The following is a 17,847-nucleotide window of genomic DNA, read 5'->3' on the forward strand; positions in this document are numbered from 1 at the left end:
CATATGTTTTATTATGCTAATGAGCTTGAAAAATCTTGTGAGAAAAGTTTTAAATTTCATTTTTACAAGAATTACTTTGAAACTCTCATACTACGTTACCTTACCATAGCCCTACATCTAGGTCTGTTTCAGAAGCCTCTATTTGTGCTGTGTAGAGAAGAAGCCTATGGCTTTTACTTAAATTAGGGGGGTATCTGGCTGGAAGGAATGGGGCGGCCTGGCGTTTCATTTCTGGAGCTCCCGTCCAGGGTGGTGCAACCGGTTAAGCAATAAACTGCTAACTGATTAAGTGATAAACTGCTAATTGAAAGACTGGCTGTTCAGATACTCAGAGTCACTTTTGGAGAAAGACCTGGCTTCTTCTGAAAGGCCCCTGACTTAAGAACTCTTTAGAATGTGATTCTGCATTTCGTGTCATCATGGGTAGGACTGAGTTCCACTGCAGCTTGGGTTTGGTTTGGGGCTGTGGTCCTTCCGATGGCAGGCTGTTGGCACACATCCCCAAACACCCCAGGTCAGAGAATAATGAGGCAGATACAGGATCAAGATATCCTTATACACAAGCAGTCCTTGGAGTATGATGGGATCCATTCCTAACCATGTCTTGAAGAATTTGTAGGTAAAGCAGAACAAATCCATAGGGTTCTTATTTAGCCTTGTGTTAATGCAAGAAAAAAGTTGAGTATGCAGCAAGTATATGTGGTTATGATGAAGAATTTGTAGAGCATGGGAGTTGTGCAAACATTTCAAAGTTAGAACAAATTTATATAATATTAAAGGCCAAATAGACTTGTCTGTAAATTGACAGTTTATAACTCAGAGATGGACAGCATGTTGGATACAGGTTACACACTCAAGGAAAACCCCCTTCGACTGATTTATTGCTCACATCAGATCATAAAATGAAGGGTGATCACAGCAGATCACTAAAGGGAAGATGATCACATCATCACATACCTGCCAAACCAATGAAGATCATGATCTCACCAGGTTGACACCTAGCCTTAGCAATAGGTGGGGAGGGTAGCATATTCAGGGTCGCGTAGGCAAGATTTGGGAAGTGATTTGATCTAGCCTGTATTTATAAACATCATTTTCTTTGCCAATGGAGAATTCAAAAGGGAGAACATTTAACCACTGTTTGAACATAAAAATTAAATAATCTTTCTGAAATACTGTTTGGAGACTGGTATGCAGAACCTTGAAAAATTCAGAGCATTTTATCTGTGGCTACCACTTCTAAAATTTCTTGTAAAATAGTTAAAATATGCTTGTGTATTTATAATTGCTTATATCAATTAAGATGAAAAACAATTCAAAAATCAAATACAGTAGCAACAACTTCATGTGCTGTGCATGCATTTTTTGTGATTTAGATGTTGTGGTAGTTTTGTAATTGTCAATTTAAGGATTAAGCATGTAGGAGTGGAGACTAGTCTGTCAATCGGGTCATAGCCAATGAGGCCTCTATGTGGGAATAGCCTTCCCCTAAGGATTGTGGGAACTTTAAAATGTTCACAGTCATTCCATGAGGTGGGTAATATTCATATTTCTGTTTTACAGAGAAAGCAGGTGGGTTAGGAACATTTTTAAAGCTGGAGACCTGGAACCCCAATGCAGGCATTTCGACTCCAGATCTTTATCTCATTACCATTCATGAAATCATTGATTGCTGACCAGTGAAGCAGCTAGTAGATATTGCATTAACATTGAAGGAATGTCTTAAGAGAATATCTTATAAACTGCATAAAATGCTTACAAAATAGTATTCAACAACAACAAACACCCCCACAAGACAAAACTGGCTATATATTTTTTGGTCATGTAACATGTAATGTATATGCATGTGTACTGGGATTAAATACCATTATGCTGTAATTTTCTTCAATCATCTCCTCCTGAGGTGATAGAATTCTCTCATTCTTACTCTTGTGGGCCTTTGTCCAACCCCATTTCACACAATAGTCATGGATCAACCACCGCAGGAATAGCTCTACGGAGTGCCAATTTCAAAATGAGAAGTTGCAAGCTACTGGTGTGCTATATAAAAATGTTCACAGACTTGTTTGAGAAGCAGGTTATTTTTTGCTCCCTGGAATACTTGGAGCTGCAGATGAGGGAGAAGCAGGCTGTGAGAACAAGCAGATGGGAGGAAGTAACCGAGAGCTATCAACCTTGAGGAGGAAAGAGAGCCTTCCTTTGAAAGTATCAGCAAAGTGTAGCCCCTGACTCAATGGGAAGCAGTCCTCTTTTGGTGGGTTCAGTAGTTTCACCAGCTACCTAATGCATGCCCAAGAAGGTCTGCCTCAAGCCAACTAGTACATTCTCTAATCTTCTGTAAATGGGTGAAGGATTTGGAGATGTAGTGATGAGATGAGGGCTGGAAGAGACTTTGAGCTGATTAAGTAGCTAATAATCACTCCTGATTCAGAAGCATAGAAACACGGGAAACCAGAAACCTACTGCCATCGGGTTGGAATACTTATGGTGACTCTACAGGGTTTCTGAAACTATAAACTTTATGGGAAGCAAAGGAATGAGTCTTTCTCTTGTAGGGGGTGAATGGTTTTGAACCATTAACCTTACAATTAACACCTAATCCACAGTTCAATGCCGAATCCACATTACTACCAACCAGACTTCTGAGAAACAAAGAAGGAGCCGAATTACACTAAAATGTTAATCATTCTCCTATGCAAAAGGAGGGGTTATAAGAGATTACCATTATCTTCATCGAATTTAATTGCATTTTCAAAAGTTCCAATTTGTAGAATATTTATAAGATAAAAGTATGGAGAAAGGGATTACAAATCTTAAGCTTCATCAGGACATGTGTTTCATATATGGCAATTCTGTCTCCACATAGGGATAGGCCAAGACAGTGCCTACAGCAGTGTTGAGTTCTGTTTAAAAGCCCTTCTGGGGGAGTCCCAGTAACAAATTCTCAAGGTCCCACATTTTGTACTCTCAAGCATGCCATGGGCAAGGGCACCGAGGGTCTAGACAGAGAGGAGCAGACTGAGGGCACCTAACTTCATGTGTGAATGATATTTCACAAGGTTGATATGCCACAATCTCTACTGCCAGCCTGCACTGTGGGCTGAGATCTCTTCTGAGTACTTTCTCTCACAGTATTTTCCCCAATTCGACTTGTATTTCCTTGTGCGAATAATTACTACCTGCCTCCTTCACTCGACTGCAAACTTCTCAAGAGCGGGAATTCCATTGTTTTCGTTTCTTACTCTTGGTGCAAAGAAAATAAACATTTGCTTATCAAATACAATCTCCAATTGTAGTAGGCCAAAGCTATTTATAGAGGTATAGCTATAGGCATGTAGGCATGCATATATGTAATTTATAATGAAAGGCATAGAGGCCAATGCACATATATTTATATCTTAAGCATGAAGATAGCAGATGGACTTGGGCCTCTACTCAAGGCAGCCCTAAACAACAAAAAAAGTTTGTTCCAAGAACCTGGCACTCTTTGATACTCACCTTCCTGACAAGATCACTAAAGACAAAATAGGTGGATAAGCAAATGTGGTGTAGATGATGGATAGTGCCTGGCTATCAAAAGATAGAGAGTCTGCAGTCTTAAGGCTTGCAGTTAAACAAGCGGCCATCTAGCAGGGAAACAAATAAGCCCATATGGAAGAAACACACCAGCTTGTGTGATCATGAGGTGTTGATGGGATCAGCAAACAATTATATCAATGTGAAAGGGGGGTAAGAGTGGAGGCCAAAAGTCCATCTGTAGACAGTTGGACATGCCCCTACAGCAGGGTCACAAGGAAGGGATGATTCAACCAGGGTGTAGTGTAGCACTGACAAAACACACATCATTCTTCTAGTTCCTGAATGCTCCTCCCCCACCCCAACCCCACTCCACACACTAGCATGGGCCGGTTCTATCTCACAAATCCAGCTAGACCGGAGTATGCACATTGGTACAGATAAGATCTGTCAGCACCTGGAATTCAGGACAGATAAAAACCCTCAGGAACAGTAGTGGGAGAAGTGATCTCATGAGAGCAAGGAGATGGTAGGGGGTAGTGGGGAGGGGGAGAAAGGGGGAACCCATCACAAGGTTGGATATATAACTCACCCCCCAGGGGGATGAATAACAGAAATATGGGTGAATGGAGACAATGGACAGTGTAATACATGAAATAACAACAATAATATATAATTGATCAAGGAGTCACAAGAGTGAGAGGGGAACAAAGAGGAGCTGATACAAAGGGCTCAAGTAGAATTAACATGTTTTGGAAATGTTGCTGGCAACATATGTACAAGTGTGCTTAATAAATCTGAATGATGGATTGTCATAAGATTTGTAAGAGCACCCCAATAAGATGATTAATAAAAACCAAACAAACAAACACAAAACTCTAGTCATATCTATAAGCAAAGGTCAAGATAAGTTTTGGAACTTCTAATTTGTGTTCAGGATCCACGCAAAGACATTGGAAAGGCACTCAATAATCCACTGTGTTATGGGTCCAAGAAGGCTTCCTGGAGTTTTGGCACCTAAAACAATCTAAAAGGGTAACTAAAGGGATTGGTTCACAGGTGTGGGAAACATTGTAGCCTGTTTGGGTGTACACCAGTCAATAGCGATCGATAAAAGTAGGGTAGTGGCAGTAGAGCAGGGCCAGGATTATGTGTAACAAAGAAGTATTGCATGACATTCTACTAGGTTTCCACTTGAGGCTAAAGGTAACATATACTCAATACTCTCACCCTCACGCCATCAAGTCTATGCTGATTTATAGGGACTCTTGGGTTTCTGAGACTGTAACTGTTTATGGGAGTAGAAAGCCCAGTCCTCCCATGGAGTTGTGATAGTGGTTTCAAACTGCTGACCATACGGATTACAGCCCAAAGCATAACCACTATGCCACCAGGCAACATAGAAGAGGGCTTCAAAAAATTCATGGGATAATAAAATTAAAGGATATTGAAAATTTCCCAGAAACTTTTGGAGCTCCCTCATAAGTTTCTTGGAAGGAATTTAAGTCTCTGACAATTTCTAAGGAGCCCTGGTAGTGAAATGATAACATATTGTGCTGCTAACTGCAGGGCCAGCAGTTTGAACCCACTAACACTCAATGGGAAAGAAATGAACATTTTGCTCTCATAACTACTTACAGCCTCAGAAATCCGCAGGAGCTGGTCTACCTAGTCCTGGAGGGTAACTATCAGTTGGCATTGACAGATGAGGTTGTTTCAACAAAATCTTACTGTTTAAATCTAAAAATCCACCCCCCAAAACAAGGTCCTGAAGCTTTATTATTATACTTTCTTTGAAGACTTTTATTGTTTCAGGTCTTATGTTTCGGGAATTGACCCATTTTGTGTTTTTATGCATGCTGAAAGGTATGGTGTACCTTCATATAAAAGAGACTGTTGTTTTTTAATAGTAAAGCTTGTGGTGATTTGTTACATAGCAATAGATAGCAGAAAGACTTCTAGTACATAAGCTGACTGGTTCTTTCCGGTCTAAAATATAAGCCTCCAATTTTCCATTGGGGGTGCAGTGTAGGGATCAGAGGGTTATGCAGGTTAAAGGTGGGGCCCCAAGGGTTACTTGCTTCTTTAAATGGAATTTGAACACCCCTTTCTTTTTAGTCACACCATTATCTGAATCCACCAATTGATGCAGCATATGGGAGTTCTGTAGCTGAATTGTGTTGCTTCCTAGCCTTTATCACTAAAACCTAGGCTTCACCATCCTTAAGTTTTCTCAGCAGTCACCCTTATCCATCTGCTGTTCACTTCCCAAAATTTGGTGTTATTTAACTCTTCTTTTTGTCTTTGTGGTTTTAAGGCATTTCTTCCTTTTTAGTGAAATATCTTTAATTAAGATTTCTAGAAACTGTTTTCTAAAAGGAACTTGAAGAGATAAGAACACTGTAAACAAAATAAACAGCCCTTTAAAATAGACTGAAACTGTGTATGCTTAAAACTGATTGCTTAAAAAGAGATACTTCATGTGTGGTCCAATTTATATCACTGGAAATAGAGTCTAATCACTGGAGTTCCCTAAAGGACTAGTCCAGAATTCCCTTTTAAGTGCATAGTTATAAGAGACAATCCACAGACAAGCAAAGATACTCTGGAAAGCCTTCAGCTTGGCAAACCCCGGGCAAAGATGTAGAATAAATATTATTTGAACTTCTCTTTAGATTTTTCAGGGATCCAAAATGTCTCATTTTCTCCCATTTCTCCCCTCTCACTCCTAGCATCTATCCTGTTACAATACAATTTCATAGTTCATATATATACTTAAATCATACTCAGAAACAATGGCTAGAAGGTAACTCTTTACATTATAAATACCAAAAAAAGTAAAATTTTCAATGTTTCTAGAGTTGAGCCTGATTTTAGAGACAATAGCCAAATCATCTAAAAAGTCAAAACCTGTCACAATATTTTTTTTACCATGTCATGAAGCTGAAGTTCAAGGGAGTCAGGAAATGTGGAAAAACTGCAAAGTCCAGATTTAGGCAGTAAAGGAGTTAAGCAGCCTGAGCCAATGAAGATTTCTCTTTGATTTTTATGTCTGGGGAAAAATAAATAAAAAATTTAAAAAGCTTTATTTCCTAGATTTAATAAGGAACTCTCAAAGTTTTACTTCTAAATGCAATGTAATCCAATGATGATGAGACTTGAATTTCAAGTTAATCATCATAATATGCTGGTAGCCTTCATAAAACCCTCTGGAATCCCTTGGGAATGAAAGCATTACATTCTGCTGCCCCCTGGCAGACATTTTGTTTACTGAATATTGTGCACCACCCTGATAAAAATGAAAATAGGACAGAGGCTGCCCTCTATGTCTCAGCAGAAGATAGAAGATTATTTCAGGTGTTTATTGTCAATTTCACTGGGATAAAAGTTGTTTGAATTGGAATTTTGCTGAATTCTTGACCTTGTATATGTGATAGCATCCAACTCTGTTAGTCTGAGTTGACTAGCGAAGCAAATTCACAACCACTCCTAAGTGTATGAGAAAGAGCTTTATCTATATACAAGAGCAATTTAATATTGAGAAAACATCCCAGCCCAGTCCAGATCAAGTCCATAAATCCGATATTATTCCATATGTACAATATCTATCTATAAAGTTCTTTTCAGATTAGAAAGATACTCAATGATACCAAAGCAGGTGATTACAGGCCAGTGGGTGGGAAATCTTGTGAATCCACTGACATTTTAAGCATCTTAGAGCTGTCAGGGGTCTTCCATGTGACTTCTCCAGGTCCAGGGCTCTGGCTGCATCAGGGTAGGTCCAGGTGTCTTCTACTCAGGGATATCTCACAAGGAGTGGGCAGAGAGAGTGTCTCCCGCCTCCAAGGAGGAACAGGAGCTCCTGGAATCCTCAGGAGAAGGCCACACCCACACAGAGGCCTCATTGGCTATATCCTGATTGACAGTCTAGACTCCACCCCTACAATCTTAATCCTCAAATTGACACCAGATTATGGAACTACCACACCAACATCACATGAAATTACCGAAAATGATGAGTGTTATAAGTAGATAATAGAAGACAAATGCTATAACAACAGCTGTAGGCTTTATCATAAACTCAGTAAGCAAATCAAAAAACTCTATGTAGATGGGGGTTGTGTAGTAGTATCTCAAATGACACTGGGATAAACAGCACTTTCTAGACCACAGATACCAATCCTACACACCAATTAGAAAAGAAGAGGAAATTTGTTGAGCTTAGAGAAAGCGCATCAGTATCATCCGTGTGTCACCTTCCCATGCTAAATTGCTGTTTGGGCATGTAAGCAATTATGTATGGTCTGAAGAGCTTTCATGAAAGACTAAAGTATGTGTGATCACAGACCTAAAGATGATTTAATAAGATGTAATGATATTTCTTGTTCCTACTTGCTGTTTTTGAGAATAGAAAAGGGAATTCTGACAGAGGAAGAGCTTCCTAATTGCTCAGGAGGTGGTTTAATGGGAATATTTGACCAAAGAAGTCAAGTGGGAATTAACCTAGTTCTGTGTGCATTCATTGCTCTTGTCTGAGTGTTTCTGGAGTTTGGAAAGGGAGGCAATGCTGAGGGAGATCAGCATTGAAATGGCTGTTTTAAATATTAACCCAAGTCTGCTTTTATCCAGTCTGCTCTGGAAATTGACTTTTAAGTAGCCCAGGCTCGTTTTATTTCAATTTGCTTCTTAGAGTATATACACCCATGCACACCACAACAAAAACAAAAACAACACACACAGAAAAACTTAAGTGTTGAAAACAGGGAATTTCTGGGACAATGATGCTGAAGTAGGGGTACCTGTGTGGGGAGCTCCACGGCAACTGTTGGGTTTGGGGTATTGGAGACTTGGGGGTGTGCAAATAGCACCGTAATACCCCAGGACTTGGCTCTGGCCTCTGGGAAGATCTTCCCTGTGATGTCGATTTTCCCTGTCCCCATATGGACCACAGAGCTGAACCAACCTGTGGCCTGATACACGGGCAGACTCAGCCTCCACCACTCGTGGCTTTTCCTGCTGCTTTCTGGCAGCTCCTACACCATGGCAACTGCAGCTTTTCCCTGCTGCCATCTTTCAGTCTCCACCCTGTGGCTCCCGCCTGGCAGACCCTACCAAAAGCCACCGCCCTGCACTCCGCATCCCCCAGAAAGAGCAGCAGCTCTCTCCTGCCACCACTTGGTACCCCCTACAGCGTGGAAGAAGGGCTTTTTCTGGCCGCCCCCTCGTACCCCATCACCGACAGCGTGGCTTTTGCGATCGGTCTACCCAGGACCATCCTTGTTTCCTGCTACCACCCTGCCCACGCTACTTGAGAGGCTCTACCTGAGCTTCCCTTCAAATAGTTAATCCCAGCTGTCTAGGGAAAGAGTAAAACTCAAATGAGATAGAGGCACAGTCTGACTCCACAGACAGTTGGACCCAGTAGTCCAAAGAATTATTCTTACTAGCCCCCAAGAGAGAGCTCCTGGACTCCCGGAAAAAGGGCGCTGAACTCCACCAAAATGACACACAGACAACAACCCACATCAGCAAAAGCTACAATGAAGAAAGAGAAACAAAATGCAATATTTGAGGAGATCCTGAACCTAGCAACATACATAGAAGAAGCAGACTTTGATCAACTACAGAAACAACCCGTCAGAATGCTGCTTAGAGTTATACAGGATATGAGGGAATTAATACAGAAAATGATGAAATAATAAAGAGAATAGAATCTACAAAACAAAGGAAAATACAAGTTAAGAGATCATGCCACAGAATCAAAGAATAACTAAGAGACCTCAATAGCAGGTTGGAAGAAGTGAAGAACCATATCAGTGACTTTGAAGATAGTCAAGCAGAATTCAACAAATGGGAATGGCAATCAAGCAAGATAATCAAAGGTGAGGAAAACTGAGAACAATGAACAATGCTAAGAAGAGAAACGATTGGGATACCAAAACAAGATATAACAAAGGTATCAACAGCTAAAATAATGAGGAAATTCCTGTAAGAAAGTGTCCCCCATCCAATCAATGAGAACCAGGCAATCATCCAGGAAGCAGAGAGACACCAATTAGACTGAATCCCAAGATTATACCAAATAGTCCAAATTTGAGGAAAAAGAGAAAATCATAAGAGCAGCTAGAGAAAAAAGTCAGTCACCTATAATGGTATTCAGATAAGAATATACTCAGACCTATCAGCAGAAACCATGACATTGAGAAGAGATTGGAGTAGCATCTTCCAAAAGTTGAAGGAGAATACCAGTAACCCATGAATACTCTATCCTGCCAAACTATCAGTCAAAATAGAGGTAAGGGTTTATCCAGAAAAGGAAAAATTTAGAGAATACGTTAAAAATGACCAGCACTACAACAATTATTTCCAACTCAATTTGGACAGAAGATCAACATCCACAGAGCACAAACATGAGACTACCACATAGCTTAACAATATCCAGAAGTCAATTCACTGAAAGCAATGCCCAAGATGCCATTGGCCCAATGGTGAAAGGAAGGCAAGAATTAATCCTACCACACTGTCAAGGAGGGTGGTAGAAAAATAGCTAACACAAAAGTTATGAGGTGACAGCAAAGACTCCACAGGTGAATGTAATAACTCTGAATATCAATGATCTGAATTCATCCAGTACAAAACAAATGCTAGCAGACTGGACTAGGAAACAAAACCCATTAATCTGCTGTCTGCAAGAGACACATCTCAAGCTTACAGACAAAAAAATCAGTTGAGGATTAATGACCGGCAAAAAATACACCAAGCTAAAGGCAATTTTTAAAAAGCAGGAGTTGCATGTATTAAAAAATAGACCATATGCGGGGACCTAAATTCAAACATATAGCGGTCACTCAGACCTTCTTCTGATCATGATACCATATAAGAAAGTATTCCTGATCATTAGCCACCCAGGAAATGCAAATTAAAATAACTCTGAGATACCTCCTAACACCCACAGAGATAGCCCAATTCAAAAAATCAGAAAACAACTGTTGGAGGGGTATTGTAAGAGAGGGACACTCATTTGCTGCTGGTGGTTTTGTGGTTATGTGTAGCCACTGCGGAAAGCAATATTTAAAATGGATGGAAAATCATGTTACCTTATGACCCAGCAATTCCACTATGGGTGTATACCCAGAAGAAATAAGAAACAGATCATGACCAGACATCTGTGCTCCAATGTTCATTACTGTATAGTTCACAATTGCAAAGAATTGGAAACAGCTTCAATTTCCATCAATAGATGAATAGATTTAAAAATGCTGGAACATACACACAATGGAGTACTATGGACCCCTAAAAATAATTTTGACAATATGAAGCACCTCATCTTGTGGAAAGAGTTTCAGGACATTGTGCTGAGTGAAGTTAGCCAAGCATAAAAGAACAAGTACAACGTGAGTCCACTGAGGTCAGTTCAAGCTGCAGAACGGGCATGGGGGAAACTGCACATATTTCACAGGTCCTGGGTTGAGGACCAGTACTCTGGCAAGGGCCAGAGCAAACCCACAGATGCATGTGTCAACCAAAAAAGACTCAAATGAAATATGATACAGACGGCACCTGTACTGAAAGACATCTTCCCCCCTCCCCACCAATAGGCCTTCATGTCCCACAGGGGAGTAGGGGAAGAAAATAAAAGAGGAAAATGGGGGGCTAGGGCACTAATCTACCCGGGGGGGGGTATGGTTTATGTCTCCACAGGAAAGGGAGAAAGAGAGTAGAACTCCTTCAGGTGTGCCAATCCTCGAGGGCTATGTTTCTGATTGAAGTAGCTCTTTCTCAGAGATGACTACAGGGCTGGCCTCTCCTTGAGCATGATGCCACCCCCCCCCCCATGAAAGATAACACTAAGGAGGGCAGCACTGAAGATGCAGTTCACGGAGCGTGGCCAGTCTGACCCGCCCACGTGAGGGGCGAACCAAGAAGGTAGTGCAACAGACCAGTAATGGGAGCAAAGCCACAAAATCCCCGAGGAATCCTGATTGTAGACTTATTATTCAGGGGGAAGCACTTGGCACCTCATCTTAAGTAATTGGGGGTTACTCATAAGGGGCACACTGAAAGTCTAAAGGTGTAACAGGGTGTGTGTGGGTGGAGGGTACTAGACTGCTCCATCCCTGACTGCAGGAAGAGCAATAGGCACTGTCCTATTGCAATAGGAGGAGTGCTTTTGGTTTTGAATGCTGAAGACTAAAAGGATATAAATGCTGATAGGTAAGTGGTCCTGGGACATGGAATTCTGAAAGAAATGGGGATTGGTCTGATGGATTATAACGAGTCCTGCTTGCTATTGAAGATAGAGCTACCCAGCTACTCTAGGTCAGGATATCAGTTAGATTTTGAACTATTAATATAGTCTTCCGCCTCCCACCACCACCTTCCCCCCGCTCCTTTTCTTTTTCTCTTTTGGTGTCTATATAAGATAAGCAGGACACGCAATCCCAAGGAGACACCCACTGGACTGAAGGTTCTGGGGAAGGAGGGGACTGAGAGAGGATCAGGCAGTGAGAGGTGAACAGTGAGCCAACAATGACAGGGATAGGGGAATAGCAAAGGTTCTAAAATTGATGGTGAGGAGGGTGAACCATTCCTGGTCATGTTCGATCAATTGAAATGTATCTGAGAGGAATTACTGAGAGATGAATGATGGGTAAACATGATAGTGGGGCAGGAGGAAAGAAAAATATTGAAAAAGAGGAAAGAAGAAGAAAGTATTAATGACATATAGGTATAAATATAGGTGTGTATATATGTACACACATATATATTCAATACATATATACATTCAATAAGGAAGCAGATGTACTTTGGGTCACTATTTAAATCTTACCTCAGTACAAAAATGATTTGTTCTAATAATGTGGCATGGCATGATACTCGCCTTCCCGACAAGAATGCTGAAGAGATGGTGCCCAGCTATTAAAAGATAGCATCTGCGGTCTTAAAAGCTAGAAGTTAAACAAGCAACCATCTACCAGAGAAGCAAATAGTCCACATGGAAGAAGCAAACCAGCCTACACAGGCAGGCTGATCATGAGCTGTTGATGGGAACGGGTATCAGAAGTTCAAATATAAGCAATCAAATTGACTTGAAGGAGCATGGACAAAGTGGAGAACCAAAACCCACCAAAAGATAATTAGACAGTCCTTCACAGGAGGGCCACAGGGAAGGGATGATAAATATAAGGAGCAGTATAATATTGATGAAATGCGTAACAATCCTCTAAATTTCTTCTACTTACTATTATGGTTCTTGTTTCACCTCTAACCTTGTCAGACCTTCATATGTTCATTTGTATAATCAAGAGTGCTCAGTGAATGAAAACCAAAATAGATAACCCTACAGAAACAGTAATGGATGAATGATTCCCTGAGCGTATGGGATGAGGCCTGGGAGGGCAGCGGAGAATGGGGGTTGATAGCAATGATGACTGTATAGCCCCACTTGAGGGGACTGAATAACAAAATTGCAGGCAGATGGATACATTGGATGGTGTTAAATATGGCAAATAATTAATAATAATAATAAATATAATAATAAGGGTTCCTGGGGGAAGGATGAGGAGGAATGGGATGAAAGTAGCTGATATCAAAGAATTCAAGAAGAAAGAAAATATTAAGACTGATGGTGGGAGCATTTGTACAATTAAGCTTGATCTAAGTGAAATATGGAGTGTTATATCTGTAACCGCTTCCATTGAAATAAAAAATAAATAATTTGGCATCCTGGAGGAGGGGTAGATTGAAAACATACCCACTATGATAGGTGGGATTTTTGTGTCAGTCTGGCCAATAGGAACATGTGGGATTAATAATGCCACAGTTTGATTGGAGGGCAGAGTTAAATGGCTTGGCAAGGCCCACCCCTCTCTCTTGCTCTCTGGTGATCGGACCAAGTGCTGCTGTTTTACCTAGTTCTCTACCTCAACTTGTGAACTACACTACCTGTGGGACAGCCAACCCGTGGATCATGTCTCTAGAGCTTGAAGTTCATTCGATATCTGCTTCACCATGCTGCTGGTGTGTACATCATTTGAGCTTGAGGCTGGTGAATCCTGTCATCTTGCATTGCTTGAGTTCAGTATCCCATTTCAGTCTGCTTTGCTAAGTTCCTGAGCTGCTGACTGTTGGTGACCTTCCCTGCTTTTTGCTGCCTGTGGATAGACAGCTGCATTGCCCAGGGGAAGACTCAGCTATCTGCTTCCTTGACCTTGAACACAGCAGCTATCATGAATTCAAAGACTTCCAGTATATTAACTGTTCCACGGAAGTGAGTTGAGCTGAGCCCTCTGTACTGCTGTGTGGGCCAATTAGCTGTTATATTCCTTTGTACATAAATCTATCTGTCTCTCTCTCTCTCTCTCTCTCTCTCTCTCTCTCTATATATATATATATATATATATATATATATATATATATATATATATATATATAATCTATCTATCAATCATCTATCATCATCTATCTAATCATAAGTGTCCTGGTTTTGTTTCTCTAGAGAACCCTGCCTAAAACACCCACCCTCATTGATCTACAACAGTTTTTCTAAAAGATTGATTTGTAGAATCGTGACCTTAGCATCACTGAAGAAATTATGTTGTTGATCTACCGAAATCTACATTTTAGCATCTTTTCACAATGAGAAGGGAGTGATGAGTCTCAGTGAAACAAATTTTTGTTATGCAGGACATTTTCAGTTTCAGTATTTCTAGGAACTTTGAGGATAAAGAATTTCTATCTGATAACCTTATGCTGTAGAAAGTTGCACATATCTGAGAGTCTTTTTGTGGTTCTTTAGACAAATATCAGATATATCAATTCCATGTGTAATCAACAAATATAAAAAGAAACATACTCCTTGGAAATGCGATATAGAATTTTCCCTTATTTTAAATAAATCATCTTAAGATATTCAGCCCCAAATGCTTATCCAGCGCCAGCATCACTACCCCATGGCAATCTTGCTCTTCGTGACATGCTAGGAGTTACTCCCAGAGCAATAGAAATAGATCCGGGATGCTGCAGAAATTCCTCACACAGTACTCTTTGTGCAGCTAACTCTGTGTTAAACATGTTTAGCTTTATTTCCTACATAAGCATATTCTCACATTTTAAAATATGTTTCTCACTTATGTATATTTCATTATCTGTATCGACGCCTATCTATTTATCCTGGGATAAAAGTCTCAAAGGAACTAGATGTACATCCTTCTCTATCTTTTGTAAGGTGCGTCTTGGAAAAGAGAATTTTTGAGTAAGGAGCTAAAAAGATGACCTCTGAAAATACATCCCAATTCTCAGGTTCAAGATTAAAAGGTAATTTTCAGTCTTTACAAACTAGATAACAAATTCCTTTGAATGAGCTGATTCTGGGCAATTTCTAACATTTTCACAGTCAAGATTGGGTTGATCCTATAAAAAAAATCTTTTCTCTGGAACCAGGAACATTGAAGAAATAGCAAAGCATCTTTCTTGTTTGTATTTAGATTTTATTTAAATTTTAAGTAGTGCTATAAGTGAGGACTCTGGATTCTAAGTGGCCAGGAAAATTTCGTTCCTAGTAAGGAAGTAAAAAAATTACCACTGGCTTTTGAAGCATATTTGATCTTTCATAGCTATAACCAAACCACTTTATTTTGTAAGAAATGGACAATAAAAAAACATCATCTTCTTAAATGTTACTCTTTTACAACACTACTCTCTAGAAAAATAAGCAAAAGAGGTTACTTATTAAATTTGGCTTAACTTCTTCTTCAGTGAATATATATGCATTTTTACATAACTGAAATCAGTGACCATATCATTTTTTCATCATGTCTCTTGTCAGATTCTCCCTCTTTAGTTTTTCATAGAATGGCACTAATCTCTTTCCTAAAGGCTGGACTCTATCACCCATTCCCGTAAGAAGCTAGTCTGTTTGTTTTTCAGCTGGATGCGGATATTTGATTTTCATGTTGCTCTCTTTGTTGTGTATCAGATTAGTTCCTAGGTAATGCTTAGCAGTCTTTTCCATTCTCCTCATCAATATCAGGTGCCAATTCCCAAGTTATGATTCCATTTTGCTGCTACTTTGCTTGCTTCTGATGCTTCAGTCTATCTCTCTGGACATTGGAGTTAATGTTGGCCTTGAGTGTTATTTTGAAGCTTGGCATTTTGTTGTTACCCCACCACAAATTCAGGAACACAGTGATGTGCTTGCCAGGACCTTTAACCAAGATGGTCCAGTTTCCTTGACATTTCACTATAACCTTGAATTATATTCTTTCATCTTCTTTTGGGAAATCCAATGCTTATTTTCCAGAATCATAATTTAGTTGGCTACACTGTTCACCCATGTAACTTATAGTCTAGCACTGGGCCAGGACTTCTTGTAGGTATTTGTCATCTTTTCCAGAGAGAGTCTCCTACAAGGTCTATTTTCTTCCCTAACTTTAGGCTCTATGTTGATGCTATAAATTAAAAGTATACATTTTATATGTAAACATGCTTGTCTACTTCCACAAAAATTTATTTTAAGTGTCTTTATTATATACTGTGGACAATTGTTTTTGATTACGGTCCCCTTAATGTTGTAAATTTTAGTATTTTCAAATTCTGCTTCTATAACTAATGTGATTAGGACAATCATTGTGTCAATTAGTGTTTCTTTTTCATAGTGATATTTCTTTGGGCATATTCTCCAAAGTAAATCTATCAGTAGAAACAACTTTTATGTATTCTAGTAATCTCAAATTCAAATGATTTACTGTCTATTTCCCAAAATTGATTATTTGAGAGTTATTTGGTTTGGGGAATGTATTTCTCGCTCACCTCATAAATCTAATCTAAATCAAATAGTCACAAGAAAGTTTTTCTATTACTTTACTTTCATTTTTTTCAACATATTTCATATGAGAACAACTCCATTGTCAAGTTTAGTTGTTATTAAAGATTAAAGTTGCATGTAGTATCTTACATTTTATCAGTATGTTATTGTTTATACCTGTATCCCAATTATATGTATTTATAATGCCATGCATAATGAATTTTCAGATTTCAGGAGAGCGAGGTGATGGCTGCTTCTCTTTACAAATTGTTCATGTTCCTTTAATAATGTACTCAGGCTTTATTTAGCTCATTGCAAATCCTTTTGCATTCCAGAAGTCTAAAACAAAATTTCATCTATAACATGCTATATAAAAGTCCTTTTAATTTTGCTTTCTCATACCCTTATCTTTCCTTTCCCATTTGTCTTTTAATGTCTAGCTAGTGTGGCTGTGAATTTGAGTGTCTTTAATAAATTTATTGCGTATTATTTCTATTGACTCTATACATTGGTAAAATTGTATAATTCTTTTAAAAGTGTACTTGTCACACAGACGATGCACCCTTTTCTATTTATTGTTCAGGAATATTAAATTTAAATGTCTAGTAATAGATGCTATAAAGTGATAAAAGTATGCTTAATACTAAACTTCATTTCATGTTTTAAAATGTATTAATTTTGGGTGGGAAACATTTTCAGAAGTTAACTGTAACTCTTCCAAAATGGCTTCATGGGCTTGCTGTGTGGTCACACAGGGACGGACCCTCACGTAGGAGGGCTTCCTATTTTGTTCAATGTTCTGCTGTCATTGGCTTTAGATTCTTAATGATTTTGGCTTTGAACTCGTGATTCATAGGTGAAGTCCCAAGGAACACTGAAGCATGTTCAAGAGCTGGGAAGATGAGCACTGTTGTATGTCTTCTGCCTCATTGGTCTTTGAGATGCCCATAACTCTCGTGCACTTACAACATGCAGGGTTTCGGTAAGACTCAAAATGAGTTTAAGTCAAGTATGTTGCACAGAGTAAGCAGGGATGCTGTGCATATAGAACCCCCACACTGCTATTTAAAACAAACAAACAAATATTGCTTAGAATATTAGAAAGATGACAATGATCTAAAAGCACAGATGGCCAATGAACTCTTTTAGAACTTTGCCTGATTAAAGCCCTACCATGTCAATTTCCTATTGTAGCCAACCCCTTGCACGGAAAACGATAACACACAGCGAAAGAGAGAGAGAGACCCAGCAATCTGCACTTCCTCTTTTTTTCAGTCCTTTCTGACACATCCTTAGGCTAAATATAGAAATGGTGGGTGGAATGTGCTGCTCTCAAGAAGTAAAGTAAGGGTAGTTGAATTAGCTGTGTGCATTGTTTCCACTGTTTTGGCTAGAATAAAATAATTAGGCTACTGTTGTTAGTGATTTCTTTGAGCTAGTTCTGAGTAATAGAGAGGTTGCCCAATGATGTATCATCCTTACAATAGTATTTATGATTGAGCTCATTGCTACAGACACTGTGCCAC

Source organism: Tenrec ecaudatus, chromosome 15, assembly GCF_050624435.1.
Source record: "Tenrec ecaudatus isolate mTenEca1 chromosome 15, mTenEca1.hap1, whole genome shotgun sequence".
Lineage (NCBI taxonomy): Eukaryota > Metazoa > Chordata > Mammalia > Afrosoricida > Tenrecidae > Tenrec > Tenrec ecaudatus.